The 21826-nt window shown below is 39.4% G+C and overlaps 1 non-coding gene across 1 annotated transcript; it reads right to left on the bottom strand.

Annotated features, from left to right (window-relative positions):
- Positions 1-17491: 17491 nt before the first annotated feature.
- Positions 17492-17598, bottom strand: LOC147919309 (small nucleolar RNA R71). Its single transcript, XR_015594352.1, has one exon. It is a non-coding gene; the product is annotated as a small nucleolar RNA R71 (small nucleolar RNA).
- Between the last annotated feature and the right edge of the window lie 4228 nt (positions 17599-21826).

Here is a 21826-nt window from a genome sequence, read left to right as displayed (position 1 = left end):
TGGTAGGATATTGCGACGCTGACTATGCTGGAGACCGTGGAGACCGTCGCTCCACAACTGGCTATTGCACATTCCTTGGAGGCAACCTGATCACATGGAAGAGCAAGAAACAAAAGGTCGTATCGCTTTCAAGTGCCGAATCCGAGTATAGGGCCATGCGCAAACTCACAACTGAACTAATGTGGCTCAAAGCACTCCTCAAGGATTTAGGAGTGGAAATCACAAGTCCTATCACCATGCATTGTGACAATGAAGCTGCCATTCACATAGCAACCAATTCAGTGTTTCATGAGAGGACCAAACATATTGAGGTGGACTGTCATAAGGTGCGAGAGCAAATCAAGCTTGGAGTTGTCCTACCATGTCACACCGAGAGCAAGGAACAACTCGCTGACATCCTCACCAAAGCTGCAAGTCCCCAAGTGTGCGAATATATTCACTCGAAGCTCGGCCTTATAGACCTCACTCGGCCATGAGTCTTTCACAAGGCACCTACACTCTTTTTCCCTTATGTATAGTTTTTCCCATGAGGTTTTCTATACTAAGGTTTTTAATGAGGTGGGTGCCTAGACTGTCAAGCTTGCCTGATCATCTAAGTCAAGCTTGAGGGGGAGTATGAGTTTGGCACACCACCTTGGCCACCACCGTCCGTACAACCGTACGGACGTCCGTACGATCGACAACCTATGGGCTGACCAAGCCATCTCGTATCTCATAAGCCCAATCCACTAAGGAGAGCTTCCAACGATCTCCCTTCATCGAGATCCTTCTATTATAGCCGTTAGGCAACTTGCAAGTGGGAAGTCAAAGGTTTAGTCACATGTAGGAATAAGGAGATGTCGCTATCTCCCATTAATGTGCACATAGAACCCTAGGAAAGAATATCCTCTTTGTATAGCTCTATATATGGTTTGTAAGTATGTTCTAATTTAAAGCAAGAAAAGAGTTTATTCTCTTTCTCCAACACTCTCTCTCTCAATCGTTCACTCTCCTCACTCTTTACACGATTTCACTCTCTTCCATAATCTCTTGATTACTCTACTCTCAAACTTACAATTTTAACCCCATAAACACTAACATAGCTGTTTACAGCTACTAAGCAATGTTTTCTTGCTGTTAGCCTGTTTTGGGACAAAATGGGTATAAGTGGCTTTTAAACTCTCTACATCTATGTCAAAGTCTTATAATTAGTTAGTTGCATTGGATTAAGACACATTTTAACCCTAGAAACACTAACAAAGCTGTTTACTGCTTCTAAGCAATGTTTTCATGGTTTTAGCCTGTTTTGGGACAAAATGGGTATAAGTGGCTTTTAAACTCTCCACATCCATCTCAAACTCTTATAACTAGTCAGTTGCATTGGATTAAGACACATTTTAACCCCATAAACACTAACATCTATCTCAAAGTCTGATAACTAGTCAGTTGCATTGGATTAAGACACATTTTAACCCCAGAAACACTAACATAGCTGTTTAGTGCTTCTAAGCAATGTTTTCTTGCTGTTAGCCTGTTTTGGGACAAAATGGGTATACGTGGCTTTTAAACTCTCCACATCTATCTCAAAGTCTTATAATTAGTTAGTTGCATTGGATTAAGACACATTTTAACTCTAGAAACACTAACAAAGCTGTTTACTGCTTCTAAGCAATGTTTTCTTGGTTTTAGCCTGTTTTGGGACAAAATGGGTATAAGTGGCTTTTAAACTCTCCACATCCATCTCAAACTCTTATAACTAGTCAGTTGCATTGGATTAAGACACATTTTAACCCCATAAACACTAACATCTATCTCAAAGTCTGATAACTAGTCAGTTGCATTGGATTAAGACACATTTTAACCCCAGAAACACTAACATAGCTGTTTAGTGCTTCTAAGCAATGTTTTCTTGCTGTTAGCCTGTTTTGTGACAAAATGGGTATACGTGGCTTTTAAACTCTCCACATCTATCTCAAAGTCTTATAATTAGTTAGTTGCATTGGATTAAGACACATTTTAACTCTAGAAACACTAACAAAGCTGTTTACTGCTTCTAAGCAATGTTTTCTTGGTTTTAGCCTGTTTTGGGACAAAATGGGTATAAGTGGCTTTTAAACTCTCCACATCTATCTCAAACTCTTATACTTAGTTAGTTGCATTAGATTAAGACACATTTCAACCCCAGAAACATTAACAAAGCTGTTTAGTGCTTCTAAGCAATGTTTTATTGGTTTTAGCCTGTTTTGGGACAAAATGGGTATAAGTGTCTTTTAAACTCTCCACATCTTTCTCAAAGTCTTATAATTAGTTAGTTCCATTGGATTAAGACACATTTTAACCCCATAAACACTAACATAGCTGTTTAGTGCTTCTAAGCAAAGTTTTCTTGGATTTAGCCTATTTTGGGACAAAATGGGTATAAGTGGCTTTTAAACTCTCCACATCTATCTCAAAGTCTTATAACTAGTCAGTTGCATTGGCTTAAGACACATTTTAACTCTAGAAACACTAACAAAGCTGTTTAGTCTTATAATTAGTTAGTTGCATAGGATTAAGACACATTTTAACCCCATAAACACTAACATAACTGTTTACAGCTTCTTAGCAATGTTTTCTTGGTGTTAGTCTGTTTTGGGACAAAATGGGTATAAGTGGCTTTTAAACTCTCCACATCTATCTCAAACTCTTATAATTAGTTAGTTGCATTGGATTAAGACACATTTTAACCCCATAAACACAAACATAGCTGTTTACAGCTTTTAAGCAATGTTTTCTTGGTTTTAGCCTGTTTTGGGACAAAATGGGTATAAGTGGCTTTTAAACTCTCCACATCTATCTCAAACTCTTATAATTAATTAGTTGCATTGGATTAAGACACATTTTAACCCCATAAACACTAACATAGCTGTTTACAGCTACTAAGCAATGTTTTCTTGCTGTTAGGCTGTTTTGGGACAAAATGGGTATAAGTGGCTTTTAAACTCTCCACATCTATCTCAAAGTCTTATAATTAGTTAGTTGCATTGGATTAAGATACATTTTAACCCTAGAAACACTAACAAAGCTGATTACTGCTTCTAAGCAATGTTTTCTTGGTTTTAGCCTGTTTTGGGACAAAATGGGTATAAGTGGCTTTTAAACTCTCCACATCCATCTCAAACTCTTATAACTAGTCAGTTGCAATGGATTAAGACACATTTTAACCCCATAAACACTAACATAGCTGTTTATAGGTACTAAGCAATGTTTTCTTGCTGTTAGCCTGTTTTGGGACAAAATGGGTGTAAGTGGCTTTTAAACTCTCCACATCTATCTCAAAGTCTTATAATTAGTTAGTTGCATTGGATTAAGACACATTTTAACCCTAGAAACACTAACAAAGCTGTTTACTGCTTCTAAGCAATGTTTTCTTGGTTTTAGCCTGTTTTGGGACAAAATGGGTATAAGTGGCTTTTAAACTCTCCACATCTATCTCAAACTCTTATAATTAATTAGTTGCATTGGATTAAGACACATTTTAACCCCATAAACACTAACATAGCTGTTTACAGCTACTAAGCAATGTTTTCTTGCTGTTAGCCTGTTTTGGGACAAAATGGGTATAAGTGGCTTTTAAACTCTCCACATCCATCTCAAACTCTTATAACTAGTCAGTTGCAATGGATTAAGACACATTTTAACCCCATAAACACTAACATAGCTGTTTATAGGTACTAAGCAATGTTTTCTTGCTGTTAGCCTGTTTTGGGACAAAATGGGTGTAAGTGGCTTTTAAACTCTCCACATCTATCTCAAAGTCTTATAATTAGTTAGTTGTATTGGATTAAGACACATTTTAACCCTAGAAACACTAACAAAGCTGTTTACTGCTTCTAAGCAATGTTTTCTTGGTTTTAGCCTGTTTTGGGACAAAATGGTTATAAGTGGCTTTTAAACTCTCCACATCTATCTCAAACTCTTATAATTAGTTAGTTGCATTGGATTAAGACACATTTTAACCCTAGAAACACTAACAAAGCTGTTTACTGCTTCTAAGCAATGTTTTCTTGGTTTTAGCCTGTTTTGGGACAAAATGGGTATAAGAAGTGGCTTTTAAACTCTCCACATCTATCTCAAACTCTTATACTTAGTTAGTTGCATTGGATTAAGACACATTTTAACCCCAGAAACACTAAAAAAACTGTTTAGTGCTTCTAAGCAATGTTTTATTGGTTTTAGCCTGTTTTGGGACAAAATGGGTATAAGTGGCTTTTAAACTCTCCACATCTATCTCAAAGTCTTATAATTAGTTAGTTCCATTGGATTAAGAAACATTTTAACCCTATAAACACTAACATAGCTGTTTAGTGCTTCTAAGCAAAGTTTTCTTGGATTTAGCCTGTTTTGGGACAAAATGGGTATAAGTGGCTTTTAAACTCTCCACATCTATCTCAAAGTCTTATAACTAGTCAGTTGCATTGGCTTAAGACACATCTTAACCCTAGAAACACTAACAAAGCTGTTTAGTCTTATAATTAGTTAGTTGCATTGGATTAAGACACATTTTAACCCCATAAACACTAACATAACTGTTTACAGCTTCTAAGCAATGTTTTCTTGGTGTTAGCCTGTTTTGGGACAAAATGGGTATAAGTGGCTTTTAAACTCTCCACATCTATCTCAAACTCTTATAATTAGTTAGTTGCATTGGATTAAGACACATTTTAACCCCATAAACACTAACATAGCTGTTTACAGCTTTTAAGCAATGTTTTCTTGGTTTTAGCCTGTTTTGAGACAAAATGGGTATAAGTGGCTTTTAAACTCTCCACATCTATCTCAAACTCTTATAATTAATTAGTTGCATTGGATTAAGACACATTTTAACCCCATAAACACTAACATAGCTGTTTACAGCTACTAAGCAATGTTTTCTTGCTGTTAGCCTGTTTTGGGACAAAATGGGTATAAGTGGCTTTTAAACTCTCCACATCTATCTCAAAGTCTTATAATTAGTTAGTTGCATTGGATTAAGACACATTTTAACCCTAGAAACACTAACAAAGCTGTTTACTGCTTCTAAGCAATGTTTTCTTGGTTTTAGCCTGTTTTGGGACAAAATGGGTATAAGTGGCTTTTAAACTCTCCACATCTATCTCAAACTCTTATACTTAGTTAGTTGCATTGGATTAAGACACATTTTAACCCCAGAAACACTAACAAAACTGTTTAGTGCTTCTAAGCAATGTTTTATTGGTTTTAGCCTGTTTTGGGACAAAATGGGTATAAGTGGCTTTTAAACTCTCCACATCTATCTCAAAGTCTTATAATTAGTTAGTTCCATTGGATTAAGAAACATTTTAACCCCATAAACACTAACATAGCTGTTTAGTGCTTCTAAGCAAAGTTTTCTTGGATTTAGCCTGTTTTGGGACAAAATGGGTATAAGTGGCTTTTAAACTCTCCACATCTATCTCAAAGTCTTATAACTAGTCAGTTGCATTGGCTTAAGACACATTTTAACCCTAGAAACACTAACAAAGCTGTTTAGTCTTATAATTAGTTAGTTGCATTGGATTAAGACACATTTTAACCCCATAAACACTAACATAACTGTTTACAGCTTCTAAGCAATGTTTTCTTGGTGTTAGCCTGTTTTGGGACAAAATGGGTATAAGTGGCTTTTAAACTCTCCACATCTATCTCAAACTCTTATAATTAGTTAGTTGCATTGGATTAAGACACATTTTAACCCCATAAACACTACCATAGCTGTTTACAGCTTTTAAGCAATGTTTTCTTGGTTTTAGCCTGTTTTGAGACAAAATGGGTATAAGTGGCTTTTAAACTCTCCACATCTATCTCAAACTCTTATAATTAATTAGTTGCATTGGATTAAGACACATTTTAACCCCATAAACACTAACATAGCTGTTTACAGCTACTAAGCAATGTTTTCTTGCTGTTAGCCTGTTTTGGGACAAAATGGGTATAAGTGGCTTTTAAACTCTCCACATCTATCTCAAAGTCTTATAATTAGTTAGTTGCATTGGATTAAGACACATTTTAACCCTAGAAACACTAACAAAGCTGTTTACTGCTTCTAAGCAATGTTTTCTTGGTTTTAGCCTGTTTTGGGACAAAATGGGTATAAGTGGCTTTTAAACTCTCCACATCTATCTCAAACTCTTATACTTAGTTAGTTGCATTGGTTTAAGACACATTTTAACCCCAGAAACACTAACAAAGCTGTTTAGTGCTTCTAAGCAATGTTTTATTGGTTTTAGCCTGTTTTGGAACAAAATGGGTATAAGTGGCTTTTAAATTCTCCACATCTATCTCAAAGTCTTATAATTAGTTAGTTCCATTGGATTAAGACACATTTTAACCCCATAAACACTAACATAGCTGTTTAGTGCTTCTAAGCAATCTTTTCTTGGTTTTAGCCTGTTTTGGGACAAAATGAGTATAAGTGGCTTTTAAACTCTCCACATCTATCTCAAAGTCTTATAATTAGTTGGTTGCATTGGCTTAAGACACATTTTAACCCTAGAAACACTAACAAAGCTGTTTAGTCTTATAATTAGTTAGTTGCATTGGATTAAGACACATTTTAACCCCATAAACACTAACATAACTGTTTACAGCTTCTAAGCAATGTTTTCTTGGTGTTAGCCTGTTTTGGGACAAAATGGGTATAAGTGGCTTTCAAACTCTCCACATCTATCTCAAACTCTTATAATTAGTTAGTTGCATTGGATTAAGACACATTTTAACCCCATAAACACTAACATAGCTGTTTACAGCTTCTAAGCAATGTTTTCTTGGTTTTAGCCTGTTTTGGGACAAAATGGGTATAAGTGGCTTTTAAACTCTCCACATCTATCTCAAACTCTTATAATTAGTTAGTTGCATTGGATTAAGACACATTTTAACCCCATAAACACTAACATAGCTGTTTATAGCAACTAAGCAATGTTTTCTTGCTGTTAGCCAGTTTTGGGACAAAATGGGTATAAGTGGCTTTTAAACTCTCCACATCTATCTCAAAGTCTTATAATTAGTTAGTTGCATTGGATTAAGATACATTTTAACTCGATTTCTATTTTTTTATAAACAAAATCGAAATGTTGTGAATTAATTCGCTAGAAACACTAACAAAGCTGTTTACTGCTTCTAAGCAATGTTTTCTTGGTTTTAGCCTGTTTTGGGACAAAATGGGTATAAGTGGCTTTTAAACTCTCCACATCCATCTCAAACTCTTATAACTAGTCAGTTACATTGGATTAAGACACATTTTAACCCCATAAACACTAACATAGCTGTTTACAGCTACTAAGCAATGTTTTCTTGCTGTTAGCCTGTTTTGGGACAAAATGGGTATAAGTGGCTTTTAAACTCTCCACATCTATCTCAAAGTCTTATAATTAGTTAGTTCCATTGGATTAAGACACATTTTAACCCTAGAAACACTAACAAAGCTGTTTACTGCTTCTAAGCAATGTTTTCTTGGTTTTAGCCTGTTTTGGGACAAAATGGGTATAAGTGGCTTTTAAACTCTCCACATCTATCTCAAACTCTTATACTTAGTTAGTTGCATTGGATTAAGACACATTTTAACCCCAGAAACACTAACAAAGCTGTTTAGTGCTTCTAAGCAATGTTTTATTGGTTTTAGCCTGTTTTGGGACAAAATGGGTATAAGTTGCTTTTAAACTCTCCACATCTATGTCAAAGTCTTATAATTAGTTAGTTGCATTGGATTAAGACACATTTTAACCCCAGAAACACTACTAAAGCTGTTTAGTGCTTCTATGCAATGTTTTCTTGGTTTTAGCATGTTTTGGGACAAAATTGTAAGTTTGAGAGTAGAGTAATCAAGAGATTATGGAAGAGAGTGAAATCGTGTAAAGAGTGAGGAGAGTGAACGATTGAGAGAGAGAGTGTTGGAGAAAGAGAATAAACTCTTTTCTTGCTTTAAATTAGAACATACTTACAAACCATATATAGAGCTATACAAAGAGGATATTCTTTCCTAGGGTTCTATGTGCACATTAATGGGAGATAGCGACATCTCCTTATTCCTACATGTGACTAAACCTTTGACTTCCCACTTGCAAGTTGCCTAACGGCTATAATAGAAGGATCTCGATGAAGGGAGATCGTTGGAAGCTCTCCTTAGTGGATTGGGCTTATGAGATACGAGATGGCTTGGTCAGCCCATAGGTTGTCGATCGTACGGACGTCCGTACGGTTGTACGGACGGTGGTGGCCAAGGTGGTGTGCCAAACTCATACTCCCCCTCAAGCTTGACTTAGATGATCAGGCAAGCTTGACAGTCTAGGCACCCACCTCATTAAAAACCTTAGTATAGAAAACCTCATGGGAAAAACTATACATAAGGGAAAAAGAGTGTAGGTGCCTTGTGAAAGACTCATGGCCGAGTGAGGTCTATAAGGCCGAGCTTCGAGTGAATATATTCGCACACTTGGGGACTTGCAGCTTTGGTGAGGATGTCAGCGAGTTGTTCCTTGCTCTCGGTGTGACATGGTAGGACAACTCCAAGCTTGATTTGCTCTCGCACCTTATGACAGTCCACCTCAATATGTTTGGTCCTCTCATGAAACACTGAATTGGTTGCTATGTGAATGGCAGCTTCATTGTCACAATGCATGGTGATAGGACTTGTGATTTCCACTCCTAAATCCTTGAGGAGTGCTTTGAGCCACATTAGTTCAGTTGTGAGTTTGCGCATGGCCCTATACTCGGATTCGGCACTTGAAAGCGATACGACCTTTTGTTTCTTGCTCTTCCATGTGATCAGGTTGCCTCCAAGGAATGTGCAATAGCCAGTTGTGGAGCGACGGTCTCCACGGTCTCCAGCATAGTCAGCGTCGCAATATCCTACCAACTCGGTGTTCTTGTTGCGACCCATCCAAATGCCTTGTCCCGGTGAGCCCTTGATGTATTTAAGGATTCGGTCGACCATGTTCCAATGATGGACAGTTGGATTGTTCATGTGCTGGCTCACCTGGTTCACAGCAAAGCAAATATCAGGCCGTGTTATAGTTAAATAGATTAACTTACCTACTAGGCGCCGGTAGCGACCAACGTCCTTGTATGGTGCCTGCTCAAGCTCCCCCTGTCCTCCGGCCTTGTAGTTCTCTTCAAGAGGTGATGCCACTGCCTTTGAACCTAATTTTCCTGTCTCATTTAACAAGTCAAGAGCATATTTTCTTTGTGATAGAAATAAACCTTCCTTTGATCTACATATTTCTATCCCAAGAAAATATTTCAACTCTCCAAGGTCCTTAATATCAAAGACTGATTTCAAGAAGGTTTTAGTGTTTTGAATACCTACCGAGTCACTCCCAGTGATGATGATATCATCAACATACACTAGGATGACTACTATACCTTTGGTGCTTGGTGAGGTAAATAGTGTGTGATCAGCCTCGGATTTGCGAAAGCCTTTGTCAAGGAGGATTGTGCTCAGCTTGTGGTACCACGCCCTTGGCGACTGCTTTAGTCCATAGATGGCTTTGTTGAGCTTGAGAACCTTCCCCGGACCAATGGTGTCTTCTAGGCCCGGTGGTGGCCGCATATACACTTCATCTTCGAGCTCGCCTTGTAGGAAGGCGTTCTTCACATCCATTTGCCATAGCTCCCAATCAAGATTTGTGGCAAGAGAGAAAACCACTCGAACAGTGTGAAGTTTGGCCACCGGAGCAAACGTATCAAGATAGTCCTCCCCATACGTTTGCGTGAATCCCCGGGCTACAAGGCGTGCCTTATACCGTTCTATCTCCCCATTGCTCTTATATTTGATTGTGAAGATATACCGAGATGTGACAGCCTTCTTGCCCTTGGGTAAGTCAGCCTCGTCCCATGTGTGATTTTGCACCATGGCCGTATTCTCGGCGTCCACCGCATCTCTCCATACCTTGTGCTGCTTAGCCTCATCATAGGTCTTGGGGATCCAATGCTCATCAATATGGCCAAGAAACACTTGATGCTCTATCGGAAAATGAGCTAAGGTGCACACGGCCTGAATCGGATGAGCAACGGCCATGTTGTTGTAGTACACACGGGTGTTCTTCCAATGACTAGGAGGATACTTGATACGTTGGCTGCGCCTAAGAGGAACTACAGCCCCAGCTTCGGAGTTGGCCCGTCCCGGAGTTATGATTTCCTCAAGCTGTTCGGCCGACTCCTCGGTTGTTTCGGCCGTGATGTCCGCGGGTGACTCCTCATGCTGCTCAGTATGGTCATCGGCATGTATATCAGGATCAGGCTCAGTGAATGGCTCAGATTGTTCTGGTGATGTTGGTCTGGCTGACTCGGTAGAGATCCTATCATTTTCAAGACCTAGCCGCTCAAGAATTACTCGGAGGTTGCGCGTCCGATCAGATGGAGAGTCGGAGAGATTACGGAGCTCATCCCAATTCTTCTCGTCATAAAAGCCGTGTGTCTCCATGAACTTGACATCACGAGATACTAGAATTCTCCTTGTTGTAGGTTCATAGCACTTATACCCCTTTTGTGTAGTAGAATAGCCAAGAAACATAGCCTTTGTACTCTTTGCATCAAGCTTGTCTCTTAGCTCACCTGGTCGCAAAACATAGCACACACAACCAAACACTCGTAAGTGATCAAATGTAGGTTTGTCATTAGTTAATACCTCAAATGGAGACACATCCTTCAGAATTTTTGTTGGTGTGCGGTTAATAAGATAACAAGCGGCTAGCACAGCATCTCCCCAAAACCTCTTTGGAACCCTTGTGTGAAACATCATAGACCTTGCTACCTCCATCAGATGCCTATTCTTCCTCTCAGCCACTCCATTTTGTTGTGGTGTGTAAGAACAACTAGTTTGGTGAAGAATTCCATGTTTGGCTAGATATTGCTTAAAGGCATGGCTTGTGTACTCTCCACCATTATCTGATCTCAAAATTTTAATCTTGGCATGAAAGTGGTTAGTGACATAATTTTGAAAATTAGTAAAGGCCTCAAGAACTCTATCCTTAGAGGGAAGCAAAGTTATCCAAGTATATTTTGATTTTTCATCAATAAAAGTCACAAAATATTTTTGATTATCTCTAGATAAGCAAGGAGATGTCCAAACATCAGAATGAATTAAATCAAAACATTTTTCATAAATAGTAATAGATTTAGGAAAAACAGCCTTGCAATGTTTACCAAGAATACAAGCCTCACACTCATCATTTTGAAAAGAAACATTAGGAAATATTAAAGATAAAGCTCTTGTGTGAGGGTGTCCTAGCCTAGCATGTAAAATAGAATCACTAGGTTTCATAATAACCGAATTAAAACAAGATACATTAGAAGATAAGTTCAAGTCCTCAAGCACATAGAGGTCATCCTTGGATCCTCCTTGACCAAGAACCTTACTTGTCTCAATATCCTGAAAATGAACATTGTTAGGACCAAATATAGCATAACAATTTAAATCAGTAGTGGCTCTCTTAACTGATAGCAAGTTAGAAGTAAAGTTTGGCATATAAAATGCCTTAGTCTCCTTATCAAATAGTTTCAAGTTTCCAATGCCTTTAACTGGTACTTTCTCACCATTTGCTATTATCACATTACCATTAGCAGGTTTAATATCACTAATTAGCCTAGAATCACTAATCATGTGATGGGATGCACCAGAATCAACTATGAGGGGTTTAATTTTGTTTGAGGCAAGAAACGCCTTACCGGTGGCCTCTTTGATGGCTTTGATGAGCGCATCAAGGTCGGACCGCCTTACCAGCTCGGACGATGCTGCAGCAAGAGCAGTTCCACTGGTCACTTGTTGAGGTTGCTCAGAGATTGATGACTCCCCCATGGCTACTGCTTGATGAGCTCTCGGTGGTCCTCCGCGGTTTGGTCGTCCACCTCGGATGGTACCCGGCGGTGGTGCTAGATGAGGGTGTAGAATCCAGCAGCGGCTCTTGAAGTGACCAAGCTTCTTACAATGCTCACAAAATGGCGGGTTGTTCTTGTCCTCCGGCTTGTAGTAGCCCTTGTTTGCTGATGCCGTCTCAGCTTTGTTAGCGGTCACAAGTTCTCCCTTGCCGCCAAACAATCCCATGGAGCCATGCTCCTTTTGAATTTGGTTACAGACATCATCAAGGCTAGGGAGCTTGTCCGACCGTAGAATATGCTTGATAAGGTCATTGTAGGAGGGGTTCAAGGTCAAGAGAAGGCCGAACACCTTATCTTGTTCACGCCTCTCATTCAGAATGGCCGGATCTATAGTCGCCGGCCGGAGCATCTCTAGTTCAGCCCAAAGGGACCTAAACTTCCCAAAGTGCTTGGTGAACTCCATGTCTTCTTGGTTGAGGTTGTTGATGGCCCTCTTAATCTCAAAAATTCGGTTTACATTTGTAACATTCCCAAAAACATTCTTGAGAGTGTCCCACAAGTCTTTTGCTGTCTCGCAATAAGAGTAAGCTTCAAGTATAGGTGCATCTAGGGAGTTTTGAATGATAGCTAGGACTCCCTGATCTTCTTGAAACCACTTGTTCTTCTCATCGACAAGATCCTTGCCGTCTTTGGTGGTCTCGCCACTAGGAGCTTCGCTCGTCTCAACATGGGACCAAAGTCCTCGGCCGCATAGGGCTGTCTTTGTGGTTCTAGCCCACAGTAAGTAATTCTCTCCCTTGAGAGTAACTGGAACAATGAGAGTTTTGGTAGTTTCCATGAAAAAAAGATGAAGAGACCGTTGGTTAAAGCTATTGTCCAACGGTTAAAGAAAGAAGATTCAAGAACAAGAAAGAGAATGCGGAAGGGAGTGATGGAGATTTGAGGCAAGAACAGAATCAAATCTGCTCTGATACCATGTAAGTTTGAGAGTAGAGTAATCAAGAGATTATGGAAGAGAGTGAAATCGTGTAAAGAGTGAGGAGAGTGAACGATTGAGAGAGAGAGTGTTGGAGAAAGAGAATAAACTCTTTTCTTGCTTTAAATTAGAACATACTTACAAACCATATATAGAGCTATACAAAGAGGATATTCTTTCCTAGGGTTCTATGTGCACATTAATGGGAGATAGCGACATCTCCTTATTCCTACATGTGACTAAACCTTTGACTTCCCACTTGCAAGTTGCCTAACGGCTATAATAGAAGGATCTCGATGAAGGGAGATCGTTGGAAGCTCTCCTTAGTGGATTGGGCTTATGAGATACGAGATGGCTTGGTCAGCCCATAGGTTGTCGATCGTACGGACGTCCGTACGGTTGTACGGACGGTGGTGGCCAAGGTGGTGTGCCAAACTCATAAAAATGAGTATAAGTGGCTTTTAAACTCTCCACATCTATCTCAAAGTCTTATAATTAGTTAGTTGCATTGGATTAAGACACATTTTAACCCCATAAACACTAACAAAGCTGTTTAGTCTTATAATTAGTTAGTTGCATTGGATTAAGACACATTTTAACCCCATAAACACTAACATAACTGTTTACAGCTTCTAAGCAATGTTTTCTTGGTGTTAGCCTGTTTTGCGACAAAATGGGTATAAGTGGCTTTTAAACTCTCCACATCTATCTCAAACTCTTATAATTAGTTAGTTGCATTGGATTAAGACACATTTTAACCCCATAAACACTAACATAGCTGTTTACAGCTACTAAGCAATGTTTTCTTGCTGTTAGCCTGTTTTGGGACAAAATGGGTATAAGTGGCTTTTAAACTCTCCACTTCTATCTCAAAGTCTTATAATTAGTGAGTTGCATTGGATTAAGACACATTTTAACCCTAGAAACACTAAAAAGCTGTTTACTGCTTCTAAGCAATGTTTTCTTGGTTTTAGCCTGTTTTGGGACAAAATGGGTATAAGTGGCTTTTAAACTCTCCACATCCATCTCAAACTTTTATAACTAGTCAGTTGCATTGGATTAAGACACATTTTAACCCCATAAACACTACATAGCTATTTACAGCTACTAAGCAATGTTTTCTTGCTGTTAGCCTGTTTGGGACAAAATGGGTGTAAGTGGCTTTTAAACTCTCCACATCTATCTCAAAGTCTTATAATTAGTTAGTTGCATTGGATTAAGACACAGTTTAACCCTAGAAACACTAACAAAGCTGTTTACTGCTTCTAAGCAATGTTTTCTTGGTTTTAGCCTGTTTTAGGACAAAATGGGTTTAAGTGGCTTTTAAACTCTCCACATCTATCTCAAACTCTTATAATTAGTTAGTTGCATTGGATTAAGACACATTTTAACCCCATAAACACTAACATAGCTGTTTACAGCTACTAAGCAATGTTTTCTTGCTGTTAGCCTGTTTTGGGACAAAATGGGTATAAGTGGCTTTTAAACTCTCCACATCTATCTCAAAGTCTTATAATTAGTTAGTTGCATTGGCTTAAGACACATTGTAACCCCACAAACACTAACAAAGCTGTTTAGTGCTTCTAAGTAATGTTTTCTTGGTTTTAGCATGTTTTGGGACAAAATGGGTATAAGTGGCTTTTAAACTCTCCACATCGATCTCAAGTTCTTATAATTAGTTAGTTGCATTGGATTAAGACACATTTTAACCCCATAAACACTAACATAACTGTTTACAGCTTCTAAGCAATGTTTTCTTGGTGTTAGCCTGTTTTGGGACAAAATGGGTATAAGTGGCTTTTAAACTCTCCACATCTATCTCAAAGTCTTATAACTAGTCAGTTGCATTGGATTAAGACACATTTTAACCCCAGAAACACTAACATAGCTGTTTAGTGCTTCTAAGCAATGTTTTCTTTGTTTTAGCCTGTTTTGGGACATAATGGGTATAAGTGGCTTTTAAACTCTCCACATCTATCTCAAACTCTTATAACTAGTCAGTTGCATTGGATTAAGACACATTTTAACCCCATAAACACTAACATAGCTGTTTACAGCTACTAAACAATGTTTTCTTGGTGTTAGCCTGTTTTGGGACAAAATGGGTATAAGTGGCTTTTAAACTCTCCACATGATGTTCATATATTTTACCTTGTTTTCTCTTAGTTTATTCACATCTTTTGCATCTTTTGCTGTCCATTTTAACCATTATTGCATAGCTTTAGGACCAATCATGCATTAGAGTTTAGTTGCATTGCATTTGCATCTTTTCATGCATAAACAGGTGATTTTGGAGCTTAAGGAGCATGGAAGCAATGGAGAAGAGATGTGAAGCAATCATGAGGAGGAAACAAGGGAGTTAAGGCTGAAGAACCAAGGTCCAGAGTCCAACTCGACCGCACACTCGACCAGACACTCGACCGTGTGCTGAGGAGGACTCGACCGAGTGGAGATTGCACGAGAGAAGCCAGCTCGACCAGCCACTCGACCGAGCCGTTGACTACTTTGACTTTTTGTGTTTTTAGGGCTTCCACCTCATCTCTTATATAAAGCCTTGTACCTGCAGCCACCAAAAGAGTCCAGCTTTTTAGATATTCTCTAAACCTAGTTTTTACCCTTTTGGGAATTATTCCTTTTGCACTTTTTTTTTTCTTAGATCTTGTACTTGAAAAAGACTAAATTCCTCAATATTGTTGGTTTCATAACTTTCTTAATATTGAGAATTTGAGTTTGATCCTTTCATCAATATTGAAGATCTTTGTTTCATCTTTCTGATAATGCAAGTTGCAATATTTTCTGAGTTTTTGACTTTGTTCATCATGTATTGTTGTGAGTAGTTTGCTTAGGATCTTGAGGATGGGTTAGGATGGATTGATCTTGTGGTTTGTGTGATTTGGTCAAGCTTGATTGTTGTAGATCTCTTCTAGGCTAGATGTTCTTAATGCTGATCCTGAACTGAGAGGTTAGGATCTGATTTCAAGCTTCTTAGCATCACACCAATGTTTAAGAAGCATAGATAAGGCTAGATCTAGAGCTTACCATTAGGCTTGCTAAGAGATTAAAGGTCTTGGTTGGTTTGAGATGTATTGCTTAATGCCTGCTTGTGTAGATTCTTTACTGTGTGATAACAAGTCTAGAATTGCATAAGTTTGATTGTTTCTTGACCATGAGAGTGGGAGAAACTTGTCTTAGATTTATATGTCTAGAGGTTAGCTCAAAGTTTGCTTGAGATTTGTTGACCAAGTTAGATAACCACAATGATTAGTTCATCCCATGAATCCATCCTCAGGACCTTCTTTGTTTATTGATATCTTAGTCTTAATCCTGTTGCTTGCTTGTTGTTTGATTCGTTCTTGTGTTGCTCTGTTTTTCTAGCATTGCTCTGTTTTCTGGATTATTCTAGCTCGACCCTGTACTCGACCTACACTCGGTCGAGTGCTTGCTCGAGTTCATCCCCAGAACTCTTGTTTATGATTTGTGATTGTCCTGTTTCATTCCTGTTTCATTCTAGTTGCATCCATTTAGTTTTCAGTTCATTACCTGTCTTGCATTAGTTCATTAGTAGTAGTTCCTATTTCTGTTCTTGCTTCATTACTGTTACAATCATTCAGTTTCATTTGCATCTAGTTCTTAGTTCTTGTAGTTTACTCTTTGCATCTTTACATTTCCATCTTAGGATTGTTAGTGACAAACAATCTCTTCATTTGTCTTAACTTAGATTCATATGCATATCTTAATTGTTCACAAACACTCATATTGGATTGATATCTCTTATACTGCAAAAGCATAAGGGGAATTGAAACACCCATCTATCATTCCATTCATATCTCACCATTGCATACATTCATCATCATTCACCACCAACAAAATACTTGTTTCAATTTGGCGCCGTTGCCCATTTGAGTGTGTTTTTGTGACATTTAGGATCCATATTAGTCTAAGATTAAGTTCGTTTATACACTTGAATCTTCTGTTGTTGGGTTGAAGTTCCATTTCAGGTACCACTCGACCAGTCACTCGACCACCACTCGACCGAGCAGTGATCGAGCACTTGATCGAGCCAGAAGCCGTGTACATTTGGACACCACTTCTCAGTCGACTTGACCCCCCAGACGAGCCTGAGCTCAATTGTGAACCTGTTCAAGTCTGTACTTGCGTTTGTTGATGCACACAAGGTCTAAGGGGAAAGACAACCTTCAAAGGCCTATTGACAACATACATAGGAAGCAAAAGGGTTTGGGGAATCAGAGAAGAAGGGTAGTTCAAGTTCAGCAAGAGGATTCAGTGATCATGGAGCAACAAGCTAACCATGAGCAGAGACCTAGGCACATTGGTGCTGGAGATGCACCCAACACCCACAACCAAAGGGCTGGTATTGTGCCTCCAACAGTGCCAAACAACAACTTTGAGATCAAGAGTGGATTGATCTCCATGATTCAAGCTAACAAGTTCCATGGGTTGCCAATGGAGGATCCACTTGATCACCTTGATGAGTTTGACAGAATCTGTGGTCTTACAAAGATCAATGGAGTGAGTGAAGATAGATTCAAGTTAAGGCTCTTTCCATTCTCTCTTGGAGATAAGGCACACCTTTGGTAGAAGACTCTTCCTACTGGAGCAATAACCACATGGGATGCTTGTAAGAAGGCTTTCTTAGCCAAATTCTTCTCCATTGCAAGGACTGCTAGGTTGAGGAATGAAATTTCTGGGTTTGCTCAAAGAAACAATGAAAGCTTTTGTGAAGCATGGGAGAGGTTCAAAGGATTTCAGACTCAATGTCCTCATCATGGCTTCAGCAATGAGTCACTCTTGAGTACATTGTATAGAGGAGTGCTTCCCAAGATAAGGATGTTGCTTGACACAGCTTCTAATGGCAACTTCCTCAACAAGAATGTGGAAGAAGGCTCGGAATTTGTTGAGAATCTTGCTTAGTCAGATGGCAACTATAATGAGGACTATGACAGAACCATAAGGAGTTCCTCAACTGATCAAGAGGACAAGTACAAGAAGGACTTGAAGATGGTCAATGAGAAACTTGACAAGATCCTTCTTAGCCAACAAAAGTCTATTCACTTCATTGGTGAAGAAGAGGTTCCAGCTCAAGAGGGGGAGACTGAATTTGCTGAGTTGTGCTACATGCAAAACCAAGGAGGATTCAAAGGCTACAACCAAGGAGGTTTCAAGAACAACAATCTCTCTTATAGGAGTACCAATGTGGCCAATCCTCAAGACCAAGTCTATCCACCTCAACAGCCTCAACAGCAACAAAACTACATCCCTAAACAACAACATCAAGTGTTCCAGCCTCAGTTGTGTCCCCCACCAGGGTTTCAGACTAACCAAGGCCAAGAACAAGACTTAAGAGCAATGATGCAACAATTGTTGATTGGGCAAACAGAAGGAAAGATTGAGGCAACCAACAGATTTGATGAGTTGAACAGGAGGATATCAGATGTTTAGAGTGACCTCCATGCCAAGTTTGACACACTTACTTGCAGGATTGTGACTATGGAGAATCAACTAGCTAATGCCCCAAATAACAAAGGCAAGGCCATCATGCACTCTATAGAATCTGCTCATGCTATCAATCTACGCAGTGGAAGGGTTCTACCAACAAGAGAGGGAGCTTTGCCAGACACTGAGGACAGTGGTGATCAAGAGGGGGAGGGTTTTCAGCAAGAAGAAACTCAGAATGAAAACGCCATCGAACTCGACCCACCACTCGACCACTCACTCGACCGAGTGTGTGATCGAGCACCCGATCGAGCAGCCTCTGAAGAAAAAACCAAGCCAGTTGCTTCCAAAGAAAAAGAAGTCCGGTTCATTCCTCCTCCTTACAAGCCTCCACTACCTTTCCCAGGAAGATTTAAGAAGCAGATGGTTGAGAAATACAAGGCATTGTTTGACAAACAAGTTAGGGAGATTGATCTTAGAATGCCTCTAATAGATGCATTTGTGATGATTCCTCCTTACCAGAAATTCTTGAAAGATGCTGTGATGGAAAGGATCAAAGAAGTTCAAGGGATGGTGATTCTTAGCCAAGAGTGCAGTGCCATCATCACAAAGCAAGTGAATCCCCAAAAGCTAAGGGATCCTGGTTCCTTTACTCTACCTTGCTCTATAGGCCCTATAACTTTCAACAGATGCCTATGTGATTTGGGAGCCTCAGTAAGCCTAATGCCTCTATCAGTTGCTAAGCGCCTAGGGTTTACAAGGTATAAGCCATGCAATATATCCTTGATCTTGGCTGATAGATCAATAAGATTACCACATGGTGTTTTGGAGGATCTACCAGTTAGAGTTGGAGAAGTAGAAGTCCCAACAGACTTTGTAGTCTTGGAAATGGATGAAGATTCAAAGGATCCTTTGATACTAGGGAGACCTTTCCTAGCTACAGCAGGAGCAATAATTGATGTGAGACAAGGGAAGATTGATCTTAACTTGGGAGAGGACTTCAAAATGACATTTGACATTGTGGAGGCTATGAAGAAACCAACCATTGGAGGGCAAGTCTTTTGGACTGAAGAGATGGACAAACTATCAGAGGAATTGATGGAGGAACTAGCAGAACAAGATCACCTTAGAACTGTTTTAACCAAAAGTGGGGAGGAAGGATTCCTTCATCAAGAAACCAAGGCTTATGAGGAGATATTGGACTCCTGTAGAAAATCAGACCACCTAGAGGTTTTTGAGGGATTACCAGCACAAAGAGAGGAAGTCTGGTCAGTTCAAATAGCAACTTCAGATAGCTCGACCATCAACTCGAGCACACATTCGACCGAGCACCAGAGCCACTCGACCGAGTGCACCACCGAGTCCTACACAAATGATTGGTCCGAACTAAAGGCACCAAAAGTAGAGCTCAGACCTCTCCCATCTGGGCTAAGGTACGTTTTTCTAGGTAAGAACTCTACTTATCTTGTGATAGTAAATGCTAAGTTGAGTGAAAATGAACTTGAATTGCTAGTTGTAAAGCTAAGGAAGTATAGGAAAGCAATTGGTTATACTTTGGATGACAATCAAGGCCTTTCACCTAGTCTTTGCATTCATAGAAAATATCTTGAAAATGAATCCTACTCTAGTATTGAACCTCAAAGAAGGTTAAACCCCAACTTAAAGGAAGTAGTTAAAAAAGAAATCCTTAAGTTGCTTGATGCTGGTGTAGTCTATCCTATCTCTGATAGTACTTGGGTTTCACCAGTTCATTGTGTCCCAAAAAAGGGAGGAATAACTGTGGTAAAGAGTAATCAGGATGAATTAATTCCCACTAGAACCATTACAGGGCATAGAATGTGTATTGACTATAGAAAGCTTAATTCAGCTACTAGGAAGGATCATTTTCCTCTTCCTTTCATTGATCAAATGTTGGAAAGATTAGCTAATCACACTCACTACTGTTTCTTGGATGGATATTCTGGATTTTTCCAAATTCCTATTCATCCCAATGATCAAGAGAAGACAACATTCACATGTCCATATGGTACTTTTGCTTATAGAAGGATGTCATTTGGATTATGTAATGCTCCAGCAACTTTTCAAAGATGCATGATGTCTATCTTCTCTGATCTCATTGAGGATGTTGTGGAAGTTTTTATGGATGATTTCTCTGTCTATTTCCTTCTTGTCTTGCTAATTTATGCAGGGTTTTAAAGAGATGTGAGGAGACAAATCTTGTTTTGAACTGGGAAAAGTGTCACTTCATGGTTGAAGAAGGAATAGTTTTTGGCCATAAGATTTCAGAAAAGGGGATTGAGGTTGATAAGGCAAAGATTGAAGTCATGGTTCAACTCCAACCACCAAAAATAGTCAAGGACATAAGAAGCTTTCTAAGGCATGCTGGGTTTTATAGGAGATTCATCAAGGATTTCTCAAAGATAGCTAGGCCAGTGACAAGATTGCTATGTAAGGAGACTGAGTTCAACTTTGATGAAGATTGCTTGAAGGCTTTCAAGGAGATCAAAGCTGCTTTGATTTCAGCTCCAATAGTCCAAGCTCCAAACTGGGATCTTCCATTTGAGATTATGTGTGATGCTTCAGACTTTGCAGTAGGAGCAGTCCTAGGGCAGAAAAAAGATAAGAGGCTGCATGTGATTCATTATGCAAGTAGAACCTTAGATGAAACTCAAGGAAGATATTCAACAACAGAGAAAGAGCTCTTAGCAGTGGTATTTGCCTTTGAAAAGTTCAGAAGCTACTTAGTAGGGTCCAAGGTGATTGTGTACACTGATCATGCTGCTTTGAGGCACATCTACTCAAAGAAGGATACAAAACCAAGGTTGTTGAGATGGATTTTGCTTCTCCAAGAGTTTGACATGGAGATAGTTGATAAAAAGGGGATAGAGAATGGAGTAGCTGATCACTTGTCTAGAATGAGGATAGAAGAGGAGATTCCAATTGATGATTCAATGCCTGAGGAGAAACTGATGCTGATTGGGTCAACACAGCTCCCCACTCGACCCCCCACTCGAGCAGGCACTCGGCCGAGTATGTTTGGGTGCCTGATCGAGCAGGACGAGATGGAGGAGTGGATGGCACTTGAGAGTGAGGATCTGCCTTGGTATGCTGATATAGTCAATTACAAGGTCTGTGAAGAAGTCCCAACAGACATGGACTCTTATAGGAAGAAGAAACTCCTCAAGAACATCAATGGATACTATTGGGATGAACCTTACTTATACAAGAAGGGATTAGATGGATTATTTAGGAGGTGCATAGCAGAGAATGAGGTTGAAGGAGTGTTAGGACATTGCCATGGTTCTGCTTATGGAGGCCATTTTGCAACTTTCAAGATAGCCCAAAAAGTCTTACAAGCTGGTCTATGGTGGCCTACATTGTTCAAAGACACTCACAAGTTCATCACAAAGTGTGATGCTTGCCAAAGGATGGGAAACATCACAAGAAGGAATGAGATGCCTCAAAATCCAATTCTTGAAGTTGAAATATTTGATGTGTGGGGAATTGATTTCATGGGACCTTTTAATCCTCCTTTAAATGGGAATGCTTAGTAACAGTGGACTATGT

Source organism: Camelina sativa, chromosome 20 (assembly GCF_030686135.1).
Source record: "Camelina sativa cultivar CO46 ecotype springtype chromosome 20, ASM3068613v1".
Classification (NCBI taxonomy): domain Eukaryota; kingdom Viridiplantae; phylum Streptophyta; class Magnoliopsida; order Brassicales; family Brassicaceae; genus Camelina; species Camelina sativa.
The sequence above is the reverse complement of the archived record's forward strand: the minus strand, read 5'-3'. Positions and strand labels throughout refer to the sequence as shown.